Below are 22,067 nucleotides of genomic sequence, written 5' to 3' on the forward strand. Positions count from 1 at the left end.
ACTCGAAGCTTCCCCACTAGGATCAGAAACAAGACAAGGATGCACTTTCTTACACTCATTTTCAACATTGCTGTAGAAGATCTAGTGAATACAGTAAGAAAAGAAAGGGAAATCAAGGGTATACACATTAGAGAGGAAAACATAAAATTTTCTTGTTCACAGATGACATGATCATCCATGTAGAATATCTGAAAAAACCACCACCACCACCAACAACAACAAATTCTGGAACTAATAAATGATTATAAGAAGGTTATGGGATGCAAAGTTGATATAGAAAAGTCAACTGTTTTCCTATATACCAACAATGAACAAATTAATTTTGAAATAAAAAAAAACACAATGTTATTTACATTAACACACCCCAAAAATACTCAGGTACAAATATAACAAAATATGTACAACACATATGTGAGAAAAACTAAAGAATTCCAATGAATAAAATCGAAGAATTAAATTAATGAAAATGTGTTCATGGATAGAAACTAAATATTGTCAAGGTAGCAGTCTTCCAATTTGATCTACAGATTCAAATCCCTTTCAATCTAATCCCAGCAAGTTACTTTGTGGATATTGACAAACTGATTCTAAAGTTTATATATGGAGAGGCACAAGACCCAGAATAACCAAAACAATATTGAAGAAGAACAAAGTTGGAGGATTGATGTTACCTGATTTCTAGATTTACTATAAAGCTACAGTGATCAAGAAAGTGTGGTGTGTGAAAGAACAGACAAAGAATCAATGCAACAGAACAGAGAGCCTAGAAAAAAGACCCACAAAAATATAGCCAAATGATCATTGACAAAGGAGTAAAGGCAATACAATGGAACAAAAGTAGTCTTCTCAAAATGGTGCTAGAACAAGTGGACATGCAAATTCCAAAAAAAATTAATCTAGATTCAAACCTTACCTTTCATAAAAGTTGACTCAAAATGGGTCATAAACCTAAATGTAAAATGCAAAACTATAAAAATTCCTTGAAGATAACATAGGATAAAACCTAGATGACCTTGGGTATGGCAATGACTTTTTAGATACAAAAGAAAAGACATGATCTACGAAAGAAATATTTTGTAAGTTGTATTTTATTAAAATTGAAAACCTAAGCTCAAGAAAATGAGAAGACAAGTCACAGACTTGGAGAAAATATTTGCAAAAGACAGATACAATAAAGGACTGTAACCCCAAATATACAAAGAACTCTTAAATTTCAACAGTAAGAAAACAAATCCCCTGATTTTAAAAAGGGCTGAAGACATTAACAGACATTTCACCGAGGAGTATTTACAGATAGAAAATAAGCATATGAAAAAATGTTTCACATCATATGTCATCAAGAAAATATAAGTTAAAGCAACAATGAGATACCACTACACACCTATTAAAATGAACGAAATCTAAACACAAATAACATCAAATGCTGGTGAGGATGTGAGGCAATGGAAACTCTTATTCATTGCTGGTGAGAGTGCAAAATGGCTCTGAAAGACAGTTTGGGGGGAGGGCACTTACAAAATTAAACATACTCTTAACATAACATCCAGCAATCATGCTCCTTGGTATTTATCCAAAGTTGAAAATATTTCCACACAGAAACCTGCACAAGGATATTTATAACAACTTAATTTATAATTGTCAAAACTTGGAAGCAATCAAAGTACCCTTCAGTAGGTAAATGGATAAATAAACTGTGGTACATCCAAACAATGGAATATTATTTAGTGCTAAAAAATGAGCTAACAAACCTTGAAAAGACAAGGAGGAAATTTAAATACATATTACTAAGTGAAAGAGTTGATCTGAAAAGGCTACATACTGTATGATCCCAAAGTATAACATTTTGGAAAAGGCAAAAGTATGGACACAGTAAAAAGATCAGTGGTTGCCAGGGTTTTTTTTTGGGGGGGGGGTAGAAATGAACAGGCAGAGCACAGATGATTTTTAAGGGTGAAAATATTCTGTATGGTATCATAATTTTGGATATATTTATTAAAATCCACAGAATTACAACATCAAGAGTTAACTTTAATGTAAACTATGGACATTGGGTGATTATGATGTGCCAGTTAAGGTTTATCAACTGTAACAAATGCACTACACTATTAGGCTACATTTATAATGATGGAGTCTATGGATATGTGGGGGTAGGGCTGTATAGGAAATCTCTATACTGTCCCTCAGTTTTGCTATTAACCTAAAACTGCTCCAAAACATAAAGTCTTAATAACAATATAATATAAAACAAAACAAAAACCACCAGAAGCAATCTAATAGAAGCCCCTAAACGATTGTGGGTCTGGCCACCAGTTTTTCATGGAAACGATTGCAGGAGAATCTCCTATATTTTATCAGGGGAAGGATAAATTCACTTTGAAATACACTAAAGTTTTTTTAATAACCAAAGCCTGATTTCCAAGGATATCAACATTACCAAAGACATTTTATGATCTGGGAAAGGGTAATTAGTAAACTCCAAATTAGACTTTCTATCTCACTAAAGGAGAGAAGAAAATATAATAAACAAGTTTAAAGATCATAGTCAAAGCCCACTAAAAAAACTGAGATTTAATCATGATAGAACACTTTTCGTCTCTTTCCCAAAACTTTATCATCACATCAGCAAGCTTCAGCATAATTGCAGTGGATTGCAACTGAGAGAGTACAAGACATAGAGACTAGCAGTATTTCTAAAGGAACCTAAAAATGAGAAGCAAAAGAAAAAATAATCAAGCAAAAACAAGTAAACAAGGAAAATAGAGTAAAATGAAATTTCTGGCACCAACAACTATAGCAAACAGTAAATAATGCTCAGTTCCTAGCCAAATTAAAATGAAAATTCACACTAAACATCAAATTATATCAGTTCTTATTACCTGACACATCTTGTGCATCTTTCAACAAAAAATTACAAAGCAGGCTGAAAATTAAGGAATAAAAAAAAAAAGAAAAAACTCAGTGTGAAGAAATAAAGCAAATATTAAAACCAGACTCGATAAACAACATATTTTTGAATTGTTAAGCAGAGAACTTAAAATAACTGTGGTTGGTCAAAATTCAGAAAGTTTATCCAAGATGGTAGAGTGAGAAAACCCTGAGCTCATCTCCTCCCTCAGGCACACTAAAATTACAAGTTCTAGAGCAATTATAATTCTGAAGTCTAATAGAAAAGATTTTCCACAACTAAAGATATAAGAAGGAACCACAACAAGATGGGTAGGAGTAGCAGAGACATGGTATACTCAAGACCCACTTTCTGGGGTAGGCAACCCACAAACAAGAATATAATCAGGACTTCAAAACTTCTCCCCAAGGAGCAAGGAATTTGAGCCCCATATTGGCCCCTCAGCTCCCCAGCTCAGGAGTCCTGCACCAAATGAGTCCCCAGAACTTCCTGGCTTTGAAGGCCAGCATGGCTTGCTTTGAAGGTCAGAGAGCAGAAGAGACTTCACTCTTAAAAAGAGCATGGCACTTCTAACATCCTCTGAGACCCAGCATAGAGGCAGTAATTTGAAAGGAGCCTGGGTCAGACCCACTTGCTCTCAAAGAGGCAGGAGGTCACTGGGACAACCCCTGAGGACATACATGCTGGTAGCAGCCATATTTGGAGTTTGTTCTATCACGAGGACACTGGTACTGGCAAGGACTATTTTGGAGTCCTCCTTTAGACTGTTAGCACCAGGGCATAATCCTGCCAGGACCAGTGTGCCAGGACCAGCTAATGCCAGGACCCACAGGCCAAGTAACCAGTCTTCTGGGGAGCCAGCCCTGCCCACCAGCAGAATAACACCAGCCCTGGGTTTCCCCAGGTCTCCCAGCCACCCACTTCAGGATAGTCTCCACTCCCACCAGGATAACAACAGTCCCAGGACTTTCAAGGCCAGGGCCTCATCAACCAGTAGGCCAGCACTAATCCCAGGACACCTGGGCCCAGAGCCAGCCACGCAGGCCTCACCCCACCCATTTGTGAGCTGGCAGTAACTCCAGAACTACCCAGATCTGCACCCATCCATGCCAGGACACAACACTTTCAACCAGCTGGCAGACAACTGCCTCAGAAACCTTGGACTCTGCAGCCAGCCACACTGGAACTGGCCTTGCCCCAAAGCAGGCCAGCAATAGCCCAAGGACTCCTCAGGCAAGACAGCCAACTATTCTTTTATCAGGCCTTGCACACCAGAGACTCTGCACAAGGCACAAGGCAGATACTGGAAGCCAACCAGTCCAAGGACTAGCCCAAGCTACCAACACACCATAGTAGTCAGCCCTGCCACAACAGAAGACCCCATACAGCCCACATACGGGTCAGTTTTAGATCATATAGCTCTGGTGACCTGAGAGGAGTGTGCTGCCAGGCCCTATAGGACATCTATTACATACGTTCGGTTCTCCACATTGGAAAATGTAAACAACTAACCTAATACATACAAATAAGACAGAGAATTAGGCAAAATTAAGTGACAGGACAATATGTTTCAAAGGAAGGAATAAGATAAAGCCCCAGAAGAAGAAATAAATGAAGTGGTGTTAAGCTATCTACCCAATAAGGAGTTCAAGGTAGTGACCATAAAGATGTTCGACAAACTCAGGAGAAGAATGAATGAACACAGTGAGAAGTTTAGCAAAGAGTTAGAAAATATAAGGAGAATCAAACAGAGCTGAAGAATATAATAACTGACAAAATATACACCAGAAGGATTCAAAAGTAGATTAGATATTACAGAAGAATGGGTCAGTGACTGGAGACAGACAAATGGAAATCACCCAAGCTAAACAACAACAAAAAAAAAAGAAAAAGGGATTAAAAAAGGAGGACAGTTTAAGAATCCTCTGAGACAACATCTAATGTACAAGCATTGCCGTTATAAGGGTCCAAGTAGGAAAAGAGAGAAAGAAAATGGCCAAGAACACATCTGAAGAAATAAAAACTAAAAATTTTCCCAACCTGTCAAAGAAAACAGACCTCCAGGTCCAGGATGCACATAGAGTCCCAAACAAGATTAATCCAAAGAGGTCCACAAAAAAACACTTTGTAATTAAAGTGGCAAAAATTAAAGATAAAGGGAGACTATTAAAAGCAGAAAGGGAGAAACAACTAGTTACATACGATGGAACTCATAATATTGTCAGCTGACTTTTCAGCAGAAACTTTACAGGCCAGAAGTGAGTGGCATGGTGTATTTAAAGTGATGAAAGGAAAAAAAAAAAACTACAACCAAGAAAATACTCTATGCAACAAGGCTATCATTCATGTTCAAAAGAGAAATAAAAAAATTTACAGACAAACAAAAGCTAAAAGATTTCAGAACCACTAAACTGTCTCTACTACAAATATTCAAGTGACTTCTGTAAGTGGAAAAGAAAAGACCACAATGAGAAATAAGAAAATAAGAAAAATAAAAATTTCATTGGTAAAGAAAATATACAGTAAATGTAGAAGATCAATCACTTATAAAACTAGTAGGAAGGTTAAAAGACAAAAGAAGTAAAATAATCTATATCCAAAATAAATAGTTAAGGAATAAAGAAACACAAAAATATGTAAAATATAATGTCAAAACAGTAAAAGTAGTGAAGGGGAGTAAAAATACAGGGTTGTAGAATGTTTTACAACTTGAGAGATCAACAAATTAGTTATATATATATATATATATATATATATATATATATATATATATATATAACTATATATAAGCTACTACATATCAACACTGTGGTAGCCACAAAGAAAAAACCTATATTAGACACAAATGCAAAAAATAAAAAAAAGAAAGGAATCCAAACATAATGCTAAACAAACTCATCAAATAACAAAGGAACAGAGTGAAAGAAAAATAAAGGAACAAAAAAGAACTACTAAAACTGAATATAATTAACTAAATGGCAGGAAGTACATACCTATCAATAATTACTTTAAAAGTAAACAGATCAAGTGCTCTAATCAAAAGACATAGAGTGGCGAAATGGATACAAAAAGAGGAACCATATATATTCTGCCTGAAAGTGACTCACTTCAGCTCTTGAGAAACATAGACTGAATGTGAGGGAATGGAAAAAGACATTCCATGAAAATGCAAATACAAAGAAAGCTGCAGTGGCAATACTTATGTCATACAAAGTAGACTTTGAGACAAAGACTGTAACAAAAGACAAAGGAAGACATTACATAATGATAAAGGGATTGATCCAGGAAGAAGATATAACAATTGTAAATATATATACGCACCCAACATAGGAGCACCTAAATATATAAAGCCAATATTAACAAACATGAAGCAATTGACATTATCATAATAATAGTAAGGGGACTTAAGAACTCCACTTACATCAATGGACAGATCATCCAGACAGAAAATCAGTAAGGAAACACCAGACTTACATGGCACATTAGATCAGATAAACTTAACAGGTATATACAGAACATTACATCCAAAAGCAGCAGAATACACATTCTTTTCAAGGGCACATGGACGATTCTCCAGAACAGATCACATGATAGGTTGCAAAGTAAGTTTCAATAAATTTAAGAAGGTTGAAATCACATCAAACATCTTTGCCTACCACAATGCAATGAGACTAGAAATCAAGTATAAGAAAAAACTGCAAAAAACACAAAAAAGTGGAGGCTAAACAATATGCTACTAAGGGTAATAGGTCAGTGAAGAAAACAAAAAAGAAATTTAAAAAATGCCTGGAGACAAATGAAAATGAAAACACAATGATACAAGATCTATGGGACACAGCAAAAGCAGTTTTAAGAGGGAAGTATATAAAAATAAAGTGGATCTCAAGAAAGAAGAAAAGAAAAATGTTAAATAAACAACCTAACCTTACACTTAAAAGAATTAGAAAAATATATTTAAAAAAAAAACCCTTAAGTTAGTAGAAGGTAAGATAAAATAAATATTAGAGTAGAAATAAATAAAACAGAGCTTAAAAAATACAAAAGATAAATAAGACTAAGAACTAGTTCTCTGAAAAGAAACAAAATTGATAATCCTTTAACTAGACTCATCAAGAAAAAGAGAGGAGCAAAAGATGAGTTAGAAAAGAAAAAGGAGTTACACCTGACAGCAGAGAAATACTCATACAATAATCAAAAATAAAACTAGAAATTTAAACAACAGCAACATTGTTATAGAAATGAAGAATGACTTTGATGGACTCATCTGTCAACTGGGTACAGCCAAAGAATGAATCAGCAACCTTGAAAATTGAGCAATAAAGGCTTCCTAAACTGAAATTCAAAGAGGCAAAAATAATGAGAGAATTGAACAAGGATACCCAAGTACTGTCAGACAATTGCAAATGGTATAATATATACTTAATGGGAATACTAGAAGAAGAAGAAAGACAGAAGCAGGAGAAACATTTGAAGCAGTAATGGCTGAAGCCTTTTCAAAATGAGTAACAGTCACCTAATCATACACCAAGATAAGCTCAGAGAATACCAACCAGGAAAATACTACGAAACCAACACCTATTAATTTGATCATGTTGATTCTTAATAATAAAAAAGAAAAAGAAAAAAGCTAATCATAAAAAAGGAGAAACTAACACCTAGGCATATAATATGCAAACTTCAAAAACACAAAGAAAAAATCTTGAGATAAACCAGAGTTAAAAAAAAACACTTGTAGATGAGGTAGAAAGTACAGTAGGAATAACAGTGCACTTTGCATCAGAATCCACACAAGCAAGATGAGAGTGGCATGGAGTTGTTAAATTGTTAAGAAAAAGGAATGGAAAAAACAAAAAGCAAACAAGACCTTGGAATTCTGCATTCAGAATAATTATCCTTCAAAAGAGGAGAAATAAATACTTTCTTAGACAAAAAAGACAGGGAATTTGTGACCACTGGACTTGCCTTGCAAGAAATGTTAAAAGAAATTCTTCAGAGAGAAGGAAAATTACATAACTGATACATACACATTGGATCTATACAAAGAAAGGAAGTACATCAAAGAAAAATAAGTGAAGGTAAAATAAAAATGTATTTTCTCATTTTAATTAACCTAGTAGACAATTGTTTGTTCAAAGTAACAATGGCAACAATGTATTGAATAATTATAGTACAATAAATACTAAATAAAACAAATGACAACACTGTTGTAAGGGATAGGAGGGAGGAATTGGAAACAGTCTGTTATAAATTACATCTACTATCCATGTAATGATAGAGTGTTATTCGAAAGTGGATTTAAATTAGTTGTAAATGTCTGTTGCAAAGTCTAGGGTAACTACTAAAAACAATAAAGTGGAAGTAAAATTAATATGCTAAGAGAGGAGATAAAATGGAATCGTACATAACGCTTACTTGAAATAAAAATATTAAGTTTTTATTAAAATTAAAACTTTGTGGAAGACTGAGAGATGTCAAGAGTATTAAACGATAAGGCACATAATGGCAGAAAATATTTGCAAAACAAAGATCTGATAAAGGACTAGTACCCAAAATATACAAACAATCCTTAAAAAGCAAAAGAAATAAAAAATAATCTAATTTAAAAATGGACAAAATATCTAAGCAGACACCACATCAAAGAAGATAAGCAGATGGAAATTAGCAACTTCATGTCATTAGGAAATTGCAAAAATCATGAGATAATATTGTGCACCTATTTGAAGACCTTAGATAGGAAAAACTGACAATATCAAATGCTGGAGAGTATATAATGGAATAGTCATTGATGCTGGTAGGATTTCAAAATGGTGCAGGCATTCTGGAAGTGTTTGGCAGTTTCTAAAAGACTAGACAGTCTTACTATATGATCCAGCAAATCTCCTCCTAGGTATTTACCTAACTGTGTTGATAACTTATGTCTACACAAAAAACTACGTTTACAGCAGTTTTATTCATAATTGCCAAAACTAGAAGTAACTAATATGCTCATAAATAGGTAAATAGATAAACAAAATGTGGTATATATATATATATATATATATATATATATATATATATATATAAAATGAAATATTCAGCAATGAAAAGAAATAAACTATGAAGCCTTGAAAAACATAGGAAAAAACAAACTCAAATGCATATTGCTAACTGAAATAATCCAATCTGACAAGGCCGCCTACTGTATGATTCCAACTATATGACATTGTGCAAAAGACAAAACTACAAAGACAGTACAAATATCTGTGATTACTAGGGATCTGCAGAAGGAAGGAGAGATGAATATATAAAGAGGAAATCTTTAACTTACACAGAATGGTAAAACTATTCTCTATCACACTGTCCTGCTGGATACATAACATTATGCATTTATCAAGACCCATAGAGATTTATAAAACAAAGAGTAATACAATGTAAATTATATATTTTAGTTAATCATAATGTACCAATATTCATTCACTCATTGTAGCAAATACACCATATTACTTCAAGATGTTAATAATGGGGAAAACAAAGTATGAGGATGGGAGATGAGGCATATGGGAACTTTGAGCACTGTCTACTCTGTTTTTCATTACATTTTAAACTGTTCTAAAAAATAAAGTATATAAAAAATAAAACAAGTAGCAAATCAAGCTTGCTTTCTAGAAGGAAATGGTCAATGGGCATAAAATGATTATTTTTAAAAAGAAATTAAAAATGCTTATAATTAGAGTAACGAGTTAATTTATTTTATAAAAAAAATAAAATGCAATAATAGGATTTATTTCTGCCAAGAACCCTTTCCAGATTTTTAGTAACTTCTTTTGTTTTCCTTCTCCCTGACCCAAGATTTTGGTGGTTGTGGCTTCCTTATAATCTCGTTACATCATGGTCAATAATCTGTATACTTGCATGAGTTGAATACTATTCTTTACATTTGGATGTATGTATTCTTCTCTGCTCATAATTCATATTCCACAAAGCGGGCAATACCTAGTTAGTAAGGCTCATGTCTTTACAACCTCACTGATATCAACTGTTGCTGAAATAATGTCCTTGGTTAATGGGTTATCTCCTCCTTGATCAATTATTGCTATGTTTGGCTCCTCCTTCTCCTTTCATGAGGAAATTATGACTTGTAGATCCCTATCATTCATGTCCATGAGAAGAAGACATTTTATGCATCAAGGAGAAGCTATCAGTATAGTGGTTAGGGTAGGGGTCCAGGTTCTGGAACCAGAACATCTGCCTTACCCCTTGTTCTCTCTGGTATTGACTTTGGACAAGGAACTAAATTCTTCCAAGCATCAGTCTGTGCCATCTGAGAATAATGAGTCAGTGGTAGGCAAGTCAATATTATTGCATATTGACATCCTTCATAAGATCATATCCTGCTACCTCCTTAGTCTCTCTAGGTCGCATTTCCTTCAATAAAGGAAATAGTATATTTTGACATTTAAAGCATAGTGGGCACTTCTTAAATTAGATACACACTCAGATGAGATATGCCTTACTCTTTTTGATTTTTTAAATTATCTAATGGTTGATATTTATTTTTGGAAGTTCTCTGAATTTCATACATTCCTTCAAACTAAAATTTGTTTGTTGATATTAATTTCCCTACTCTCTTTCAAAAATAATTAATTTGATTTTATTTTTATAAATTAATTAAATTTATTTGTTTTATATCCTAGAATTATAAAATATCAACTCTTGTGTAAAATTCTTATATAACAAAAAAATATGTTTCAATTATAAAAATAATAATCCTCAATTGTTATTATATTCTAATAATTAACTCTTCAATGCCTATTTTCTCTATGACTTAAACAAGATCATTAAGATAAGATGGAGGACTACCCTGGTGGCAAAATTGTTAAGAATCCACTTGCCAATGCAGGGGACATGGTTCAATCCCTGGTCCAGGAAGATCCCACATGCCACAGAGCAACTAAGCCCATGAGCCACAACTACTGAGCCTGCACTCTAGAGCCTGCAAGTCACAACTACTGAGCATGCACACCTAGAGCCCATGCTCCACAACAAGAGAAGCCAATTCATTGAGAAGCTCACACACCGCAATGAAGAGTAGCCCCTGCTCAACGCAACTAGAGAAAGCCTGCACACAGCAACAAAGACCCAAAGTAACCAAAAATAAATGAATGAATGAATGAATGAATGAATGAATGAATTTTAAAAATTAAAAGATAAGATGGAAAATTGAACATTTTATTCTGAAGAATGAAACTTTATTAAAATATCTCTTTTGTTATTGATTAATAATTTCATAATAACAAGAGACACTTTTACTTTTTAGTTTATAAAGAATAAACAGAAAAAGGAAATACTACAAAAGGTATTTGAGTATTCACTAAAATGAGAGATCATGTTAAATACTGTAATACTTATCTCAAGTAAAATATAGAAAACTGCAACTTCAAGAGATAATGAATTCTAAGTAATGTAAATAATTTATGCCCCAATGTAATGTAAAACCTAAATATATACTATAATGATGTTTTTCTAGAACATTATATTTATATAGTCTTCAGTTTATTTTATATATAATATTAAAATATTTTATTCAAAGATAAAGACGAATAAATGAAAAACAATCAAGAGTTTTTGTGAAATAAATAATAAAGCATTATAGAAAAACAAAGTTATTATAAAATATGTCTTTAATTATAAAATGTATTACTTTGTTAATAGTGACATCTTTTAAGAATAGCAGAGTTAATAATTTTGAGGTATGGAGTGTGAGCATGTTTTAAATAAAATGAAAGAGGTTTTCAATACATAAATACAAATTAAGATTTTTCTTGTTTTCAGTGTTTGAATTTAGACATATATAGGTTTTTAATTCTAGTTTTTATTTTCATCTAGGAAAAGATACACTACATATGAAGTGTTCAATCCTTTCCAAGTGACATAAATTCATAAGAGAAATACATGCCTACCAATTAAGGATTTTCTATACAGCAGCAATCTAAATCCACAGATCCTACATCCAAAAGTACAAAGAAAATGTGACATATTATTTTCCATAATCAATTGTAGTCCTCTTGAGGCCCTCATCTTACTTATTAGTATTGAAATAAAATGCTAAATAGAGATCAATCTAGTAATCACAGTTCAATTCAATAATCTATTCTCCTTGAGTAATTTAGCCTCATTAGTTTAAATATCCAGGCTTTCCAACATCCTCCCCTTTCTCTTTCTTCCTGACATAGTGAAGGAGGGCTTGCACAACCTCCAGAGGTTGGCAAAGAGGTGACCTCCCATTTTAGATCCATATTAGATGTTAATAGTGTCCTTCAACTACTCTGGTCTCTGTAGCAATAGTCCTTTTCCACCTGCTACTGCCCCTTCTTCAGAACTTGATGGTTTAGAGGTACTGGGGGGCTGTTCTTACCTTGGCTCTACTCTCTCTCAACTCAGTTAGGCCTAATGATTTTCCCTGAGACTCCACTTCAGCTATTGTTGGAGTTTCCTACACCTTGGATGTACATCAGATTTTCCTATACACAACTGGCTTGCCCTGAATTCTGTGACCACTTAGCGACTTTGATACCTGCTGGAAAGATCCTCATTCAGGTTCAGCCAACTGTCACATAAACTCCTTGAGGGGATATGGCAGTTCTGGATTCCAGTTGTTTGCTACGTACCTCATCAGATTGTTACTAACACCAGCTAGCCGTGGGTGGGCTCTCCTTTCATGTCTGAACTAGAACACATTTGGGGGTCCTGAGACTTTACAGAGCCCACATTGTTTTTATGTGAGCCTAACCTTCCTTGTTGTTTTCTCATAATAAGAAATGTAAACCTTCTCTGATCTAATGAAGCTACTTTGGTCATGCAAAAGCAATTTTGGTGCTGTTTAGGGAGTGAATTGGTTTGGGGGGCAAAAGGATGGGAAGCCTTTTGAAACCAACTTGGGAACTTAGGGAAGGCTCCCTGGAAGAGATAGTGCTTGAGTTTTTTGAGGGTTGAAAGGAAGTTAGCCAAGCAAAGAGGAGGGGAAAGGTATTCCAGAAGAAGAAAACAAAATTAGCAGAGTTGGGAAATAGAGGCACAACCTGGAGAGGTATGAGGGTAGCAAACTTCAATGTTTGGAATGATTAAACAGGTGCCAGAATGTGGTGGGAGGGGAAGTGGACAGACCATCATTAAGAGTTTCATGTCCAGGAAAAGGGAGCTGAGATCCATCCTGAAGGTAATACAGAACCACTCATGAGTTCTAAGCAACAAAGTAACAGCCAGATTTCTGAATATTTTACAGTATGAACATGGTGAACTGTTAAGAAAGCAGCCTGTCATATTAGCACTCCCTGTACTTGTCCCAATATCAGAAAAGAGACAGAGATGTCTTATGCCACAAAATTATAGAGTAAAATTTGTATCTACAATGGAAAGTCCACCTTGAGTGTGATCTGAACCCAGGAACCAAGAGTTGCCAGCTAGAGGTAAATCCAGGCCCTAAATATTCTCTTCTACTGAATTTATTCTTATCCCAGATTGATTTTTATACATTTCCTAGGATGTTACATTATTTTTCCTAGAATTACCCTCATTTTTTTAACCACTTCTCTCAGAAGTAAACAGAATGAGAGGACTGCAACACGTCTCAACGTGATCCTATCCTATTTCTGTTTTCCTAAAACATTCCGTAATAGGCTGGATCAGAAAGGACAGGTATTTTGCATAGTCTGTGATATGAACTTTCACTGGATTATTTTGTCTATTTCTGCTGAACTAATGTTAAAGCCAGAACTTTTAATGATTGGAGAAACTGGCAGCATCATAAGCAATAGAACATTATGTCACAAAGACAGACTAAAAAAGCAGGACTTCGAAACTGTAAAGTTGCACTGTTTTTTGGTTTTTTTGGGTTTTTTTTAAAATTTATTTTTGGGTGTGTTGGGTCTTCGTTTCTGTGCAAGGGCTTTCTCTAGTTGCGGTGAGCAGGGGCCACACTTCATTGCAATGCGCAGGCCTCTCACTGTCGCGGCCTCTCTTGTGCGGAGCACAGGCTCCAGACGCACAGGCTCAGTAGTTGTGGTTCACGGGCTTAGTTGCTCCGTGGCATGTAGGATCTCCCCAGATCAAGGCTGGAACCCATGTCCTCTGCATTGGCAGGCAGATTCTCAACCACTGAGCCACCAGGGAAGCCCAGTTGCACTGTTTTTAAATGCCATGTCTATTGTTTATTTTTCCAAAAATGTAGAAGAAAAGACATTGTGTAAGCTATTTTTAAAATTATACAATCAAGTACACCAGACTTGGAATTGAAACTATGGCTTTAATTTTTACATTGAGGCCATAGTTTTAAACTATGGCCTCAATGTAAAAATTAAAATGTCATCAAAATAGGAATGCCTTATTTCACTTCTGCTATGCCTATCTCATTGAAAATTTCCACTTCTCACATCCCCAATGTGAGAGACAGATGTCTTAAGATGTCCAGAAAGGAAATGCTTCCTGAAAAAAGAAATGCAGAAAAAAAGAGAAAAAGAAATCATAATCACATATTTTTAAAAACATTACTCTGTGACAGTTTCAAAGTGATTTTTTATTAAATCCATTATATAATGAAATTCCTCTACATTTTAAGGGTAGAACTGACAAATGGAGTTAGTATAACAGAAAAATAAAACAATTAATTGTTGTTAAAATCATGTAAAGTTTGAATTTTTCTATTATACTTCATTTATGCATCTGTTGTTTTAGAGTAAGAATCAAACTAAATAAAAATATTTACATACTGAACATTTTTCATAATTAAGCTGAAAATATTGCTATTCATAACAGAAGTAGTCTTCAAAGAGAACTAAAATGATTTCTTAATTTATCTTTTTATTGTTCTATAAATATATACTACTGTTCAGTTCATACTGATTGATTCCCCGTAACATATTTTCCATTTAACATATATTTGGGATCATTATATATAAAGCTTTTTGTTTAGATTGAAGAGAAATTTTGCAGTCTCTAGAGAGACACAGTAAAGAAGAGATTTGTATTCAAAATCTACAACATAAACTAAATGTTCTAGGTGATATAGTCACAGGCAAACATTATTCCATCAAGAACAGAAGATTATTTTTACTAATTGAGTTAATCATTTAACATTTGTTTTCACAAATGAGTAATATCACATACAGACACACATATACATAAAAACAAAAACTGAAAACTCTCTTGCTGTAATTTTTTATCTGTATAATTTTTAAAACTTAGAAAAGTCTTCCCTTTAACATAGTTGTGTCTATACATTTTCCTTTCCTTCATATCTCTAATATGCTAGAATACATGATCTTTTTACTAATCTAATGCAAATAACCCAAAATTACTTAAAATACTGTCTTATGTGGATGTATTCTCAATAAATATTAATATTAAAAATAATATGAGTATATTTAAAATAGGAATAATGTAACAGAATGTGATGAAATGCAATATAATGTAAAACAAAGGTTTATAAATAAACCAATATAAAACCAAATAAACCAATATAAAAACCAAATCTGTCTATTTAGGGCATCCTGAATATTTTTACATTTATTCTTATTCATGTTTACTTATCTTAATCTTTATTTTCAAATTCTTGGAGGATATGATATCACCCATGTAGTAATAATACCTTTTAATTATAGCATTCTAAAATTCTTTAAATTCCTGAAATTGTAAAATGGCAGTGGAGGCAAAAAAAAAAGAAGAAAAGAAAAGAAAAAGAGTTCAGTAGAAGGAACATACCTAGGTAAAATCTTACATGCAAAGTATAGAGGAGAATTAGAGGCATTTTTAATATAGGAGAAAAGTAAAGAAAACTACATTCTTTGAAACAGAAAAGCAAAAATTTAGAAGAAAAGTGTTGATTTAAAAATAGTTAAAGTATTAAAGGTATACTCAGCTGGAGATGTTTCATAGCATTTAAAAATATATGTCTAGGGGGACCTTGAAGATGGTGGAAGAGTAAGACGCGGATATCACCTTCCTCCCCACAGATACACCAGAAATACATCTACACGTGGAACAACTCCTACAGAACACCTACTGAAGGCTGGCAGAAGACCTCGGACCTCCCAAAAGGCAAGAAACTCCCCACGTACCTGGGTAGGGCAAAAGAAAAAAAAAGAAAAAACAGAGACAAAAGAATAGGGACGGCACCTGCCCAGTGGGAGGGAGCTGTGAAGGAGGAAAAGTTTCCACACACTAGGAAGCCCCTTCGCGGGCAGAGACTGCGGGAGGCGGAGGGGGTAGCTTCGAAGCCACGGAGGAGTGCACAGCAACTGGTGCGGAGGGCAAAGCGGGGAGATTCCCGCACAGAAGATCGGTGCCGACCGGCACTCACCAGCCCGAGAGGCTTGTCTGCTCACCCGCCAGGGCGGGCGGGGCTGAGAGCTGAGACTCGGGTTTCGGAAGGAGCGCAGGGAGAGGACTGGGGTTGGCGGCTTGAACATAGCCTGAAGGGGTTAGTGCACCACGGCTAGCCTGGAGGGAGTCTGGGGAAAAGTCTGCACCTGCCGAAGAGGCAAAAGACTTTTTCTTCCGTCTTTGTTTCCTGGTGCGCGAGGAGAGGGGTTTAAGAGCGCTGCTTAAAGGAACTCCAGAGACGGGCGCGAGCCGCGGCTAAAAGCGCGGACCCCAGAGATGGGCGCGAGCCGCAGCTAAAAGCACGGACCCCAGAGACGGGCGGGAGACACTAAGGCTGCTGCTGCCGCCACCAAGGGGCCTGTGTGCGAGCACAGGTCACTCTCCACACCCCTCTTCCACAGAGGCTGTGCAGCCGCCACTGCCAGGTTCCCGGGATCCAGGGACAACTTCCCCGGGAGAACGCACGGCGGGCCTCAGGCTGGTGCAAAGTCACGCTGGCCTTTGCCGCCGCAGGCGCGCCCCGCACTCCGTGCCCCTCCCTCCCCGCTGGCCTGAGTGCGCCAGAGCCCCAGAATCAGCGGCTCCTCTAACCCGGTCCTGTCTGAGCAAAAAACAGACGCACTCCAGAGACCTACACGCAGAGGCAGGGCCAAATCCAAAGCTGAGCCCCTGTGAGCTGTGAGAACAAAGAAGAGAAAGGGAAATCTCTCCCAGCAGCCTCAGAAGCAGCGGATTAAAGCTCCACAATCAACTTGATATACCCTGCATCTGTGGAATACCTGAATAGACAACCAATCATCCCAAATTAAGGAAGTGGACTTTAGGAGCAAGATCTATGATTTTTTCCCCTATTCCTCTTTTTGTGAGTGTGTATGTGTATACTTCTGTGTGAAATCTTGTCTGTATAGTCTTGCTTCCACCATTTGTCCTAGGGTTCTATCCGTCCATGGTTTTTTTTTTAAATTTTTTTCTTAATAATTAATTTTAATAACGTTATTATACTTTACCTTCGTTCTTTCTTTCTTTCCTTCCTTCCTTCCCTCCTTTAGACAACAAATCATCCCAAATTGAGGAGGTGGTCTCTGAGAGCAAGATTTATGATTTTTCCCCCTTTACCTCTTTTAGTGAGGGTGTATGTGTATGCTTCTGTGTAAGATTTTGTCTGTATAGCTTTGCTTCCAACATTTGTCCTAAGGTTCTATCAGTCCCTTTTTTTTTCTAAATAAGAATTTTTTAATTCAATAACTTTATTATACTTTATTTTATTTTTACTGTATCTTCTTTCTTTCTGTCTTTTTTCCTTCTTTCCCTCCTTCCTTCCTTCCTCTCTCCCTCCCTCCCTCCTTTCTTTCCTTCTTTGCTTCTTTCTCTCTTTCTTTCTTTCTTCCTTCCTTCCTTCCCTCCTTTCCTTCTTTCTTTCCTCATACTTCTGCTAATTCCCTCTACTTTTTCTCCCTTTTATTCTGAGCCGTGTGGATGAAAGGCTCTTGGTGCTCCAGCCAGGAGTCAGGGCTCTGTCTCTGAGGTAGGAGAGCCAACTTCAGGACACTGGTCAACAAGAGACCTCCCAGCTCCACATAATATCAAACGGCGAAAATCTCCCAGAGACCTCCATCTTAACACCAGCACCCAGCTTCACTCAACGACCAGCAAGCCACAGTGCTGGACAATCTATGCCAAATAACTAGCAAAACAGGAACACAACCCCACCCATTAGCAGAGAGGCTGCCTAAAATCATAACAAGGCCACAGACCCCCCAAAACACACCACCAGACGTGAACCTGCCCACTAGAGAGACAAGATCCAGCCTCATCCACCACAACACAGGCACTAGTCCCCTCCACCAGGAAGCCTACACAACCCACTGAACCAACCTTAGCCACTGGAGACAGACATCAAAAACAGCGGGAACTACGAACCTGCAGTCTGCAAAAAGGAGACCCCAAACACAGTAAGATAAGCAAAATGAGAAGACAGGAAAACACACAGCAGATAAAGGAGCAAGATAAAAATGCACCAGACCTAACATATGAAGAAGAAATAGCCAGTCTACCTGAAAAAGAATTCAGAATAATGATAGTAAGGATGATCCGAAATCTTGGAAATAGAATGGACAAAATGCAAGAAACAGTTAACAAGGACCTAGAAGAAATAAAGATGAAACAAGCAACAATGAACAACACAATAAATGAAAGTAAAAGTACTCTAGATGGGATCAATAGCAGAATAACTGAGGCAGAAGAACAGATAAATGACCTGGAAGCTAAAATAGTGGAAATAACTACTGCAGAGCAGAATAAAGAGAAAAGAATGAAAAGAACTGAGGACAGTCTCAGAGACCTCTGGGACAACATTAAACGCACCAACATTCGAATTATAGGGGTTCCAGAAGAAGAAGAGAAAAAGAAAGGGACTGTGAAAATATTTGAAGAGATTATAGTTGAAAACTTCCCTAATATGGGAAAGGAAATAGTTAATCAAGTCCAGGAAGCATAGAGAGTCCCATACAGGATAAATCCAAGGAGAAATACGCCAAGACACATATTAATCAAACTGTCAAAAATTAAATACAAAGAAAGCATATTAAAAGCAGCAAGGGAAAAACAACAAATAACACATAAGGGAATCCCCATAAGGTTAACAGCTGATCTCTCAGCAGAACCCCTACAAGCCAGACGGGAGTGGCAGGACATACTGAAAGTGATGAAGGAGAAAAACCTGCAACCAAGACTACTCTAACCAGCAAGGATCTCGTTCAGATTTGATGGAGAAATTAAAACGTTTACAGACAAGCAAAAGCTGAGAGAGTTCAGCACCACCAAACCAGCTTTACAACAAATGCTAAAGGATCTTCTCTAGGCAAGAAACAAAAGAGAAGGAAAAGACCTATAATAACGAACCCAAAACAATTTAGAAAATGGGAATAGGAACATGCATATCGATAATTACCTTAAATGTAAATGGACTAAATGTTCCCACCAAAAGACACAGATTAGCTGAATGGATACAAAAACAAGACCCTTATATATGCTGTCTACAAGAGACCCACTTCAGACCTAGAGACACATACAGACTGAAAGTAAGGGGATGGAAAAAGATATTCCATGCAAATGGAAACCAAAAGAAAGCTGGAGTAGCAATTCTCATATCAGACAAAATAGACTTTAAAATAAGGACTATTAAAAGAGACAAAGAAGGACACTACATAATGATCAAGGGATCGATCCAAGAAGAAGATATAACAATTGTTAACATTTATGCACCCAACATAGGAGCACCTCAATACATAAGGCAAATACTAACAGCCATAAAAGGGGAAATCGACAGTAACACATTCATAGTAGGGGACTTAAACACCCCACTTTCACCCATGGACAGATCATCCAAAATGAAAATAAATAAGGAAACACAAGCTTTAAATGATACATTAAACAAGATGGACTTAATTGATATTTATAGGACACTCCATCCAAAAACAACAGAATACACATTCTTCTCAAGTGCTCATGGAACATTCTCCAGGATAGATCATATCTTGGGTCACAAATCAAGCCTTGGTAAATTTAAGAAAATTGAAATTGTATCAAGTATCTTTTCTGACCACAACGCCATGAGACTAGATATCAATTACAGGAAAATATCTGTAAAAAATACAAACACTTGGAGGCTAAACAATACACTACTGAATAATGAAGTGATCACTGAAGAAATCAAAGAGGAAATCAAAAAATACCTAGAAACAAATGACAATGGAGACACAACGACCCAAAACCTGTGGGATGCAGCAAAAGCAGTTCTAAGGGGGAAGTTTATAGCAATACAAGCCCACCTTAAGAAGCAGGAAACATCTCGAACAAGCTAACCTTGCACCTCAAGCAATTAGAGAAAGAAGAACAAAAAAACCCCAAAGCTAGCAGAAGGAAAGAAATCATAAAAATCAGATCAGAAATAAATGAAAAAGAAATGAAGGAAACAATAGCAAAGATCAATAAAACTAAAAGCTGGTTCTTTGAGAAGATAAACAAAATAGATAAACCACTAGCCAGACTCAAAAAGGAAAAAAGGGAGAAGACTCAAATCAATAGAACTAGAAATGAAAAAGGAGAGGTAACAACTGACACTGTAGAAATAAAAAAGATCATGAGAGATTACTACAAGCAACTCTATGCCAATAAAATGGACAATCTGGAAGAAATGGACAAATTCTTAGAAATGCACAACCTGCCAAGACTGAATCAGGAAGAAATAGAAAATAAGAACAGACCAATCACAAGCACTGAAATTGAAACTGTGATTAAAAATCTTCCAACAAAGAAAAGCCCAGGACCAGATGGCTTCACAGGCGAATTCTATCAAACATTTAGAGAAGAGTTAACACCTATCCTTCTCAAACTCTTCCAAAATATAGCAGAGGGAGGAACACTCCCAAACTCGTTCTACGAGGCCACCATCACCTTGATAACAAAACCAGACAAGGATGTTACAAAGAAAGAAAACTACAGGCCAATATCACTGATGAACATAGATGCAAAAATCCTCAACAAAATACTAGCAAACAGAATCCAACAGCACATTAAACGGATCATACACCATGATCAAGTGGGGTTTATTCCAGGAATGCAAGGATTCTTCAATATACGCAAATCTATCAATGTGATAAACCATATTAACAAATTGAAGGAGAAAAACCATATGATCATCTCAATAGACGCAGAGAAAGCTTTTGACAAAATTCAACACCAATTTATGATAAAAAACCCTGCAGGAAGTAGGCATAGAGGGAACTTTCCTCAACATAATAAAGGCCATATATGACAAGCCCACAGCAAACATCATCCTCAATGGTGAAAAATTGAAAGCATTTCCACTAAGATCAGGAATACGACAAGGTTGCCCACTCCCACCACTCTTATTCAACATAGTTTTGGAAGTTTTAGCCACAGCAATCAGAGAAGAAAAGGAAATAAAAGGAATCCAAATCGGAAAAGAAGAAGTAAAGCTGTCACTCTTTGCAGATGACATGATCCTATACATAGAGAATCCTAAAGATGCTACCAGAAAACTACTAGAGCTAATCAATGAATTTGGTAAAGTGGCAGGATACAAAATTAATGCACAGAAATCTCTGGCATTCCTATATACTAATGATGAAAAATCTGAAAGTGAAATCAAGAAATCACGCCCATTTACCATTGCAACAAAAAGAATAAAATATCTAGGAATAAACCTACCTAAGGAGACAAAAGACCTGTATGCAGAAAATTATAAGGCACTGATGAAAGAAATTAAAGATGATACAAATAGATGGAGAGATATACCATGTTCTTGGATTGGAAGAATCAACATTGTGAAAATGACTCTACTACCCAAAGCAATCTATAGATTCAATGCAATCCCTATCAAACTACCACTGGCATTTTTCACAGAACTAGAACAAAAAATTTCGCAATTTGTATGGAAACACAAAAGACCCCGAATAGCCAAAGCAATCTTGAGAACGAAAGAAGGAACTGGAGGAATCAGGCTCCCTGACTTCAGACTATACTACAAAGCTACAGTAATCAAGACAGTATGGTACTGGCACAAAAACAGAAAGATAGATCAATGGAACAGGATAGAAAGCTCAGGGATAAACCCACACACATATGGACACCTTATCTTTGATAAAGGTGGCAGGAATGTACAGTGGAGAAAGGACAGCCTCTTCAATAAGTGGTGCTGGGAAAACTGGACATTTACATGTAAAAGTATGAGATTAAGTCACTCCCTAACACCATACACAAAAATAAGCTCAAAATGGATTAA

This window comes from Pseudorca crassidens, chromosome 18 (assembly GCF_039906515.1).
Source record: "Pseudorca crassidens isolate mPseCra1 chromosome 18, mPseCra1.hap1, whole genome shotgun sequence".
Lineage (NCBI taxonomy): Eukaryota > Metazoa > Chordata > Mammalia > Artiodactyla > Delphinidae > Pseudorca > Pseudorca crassidens.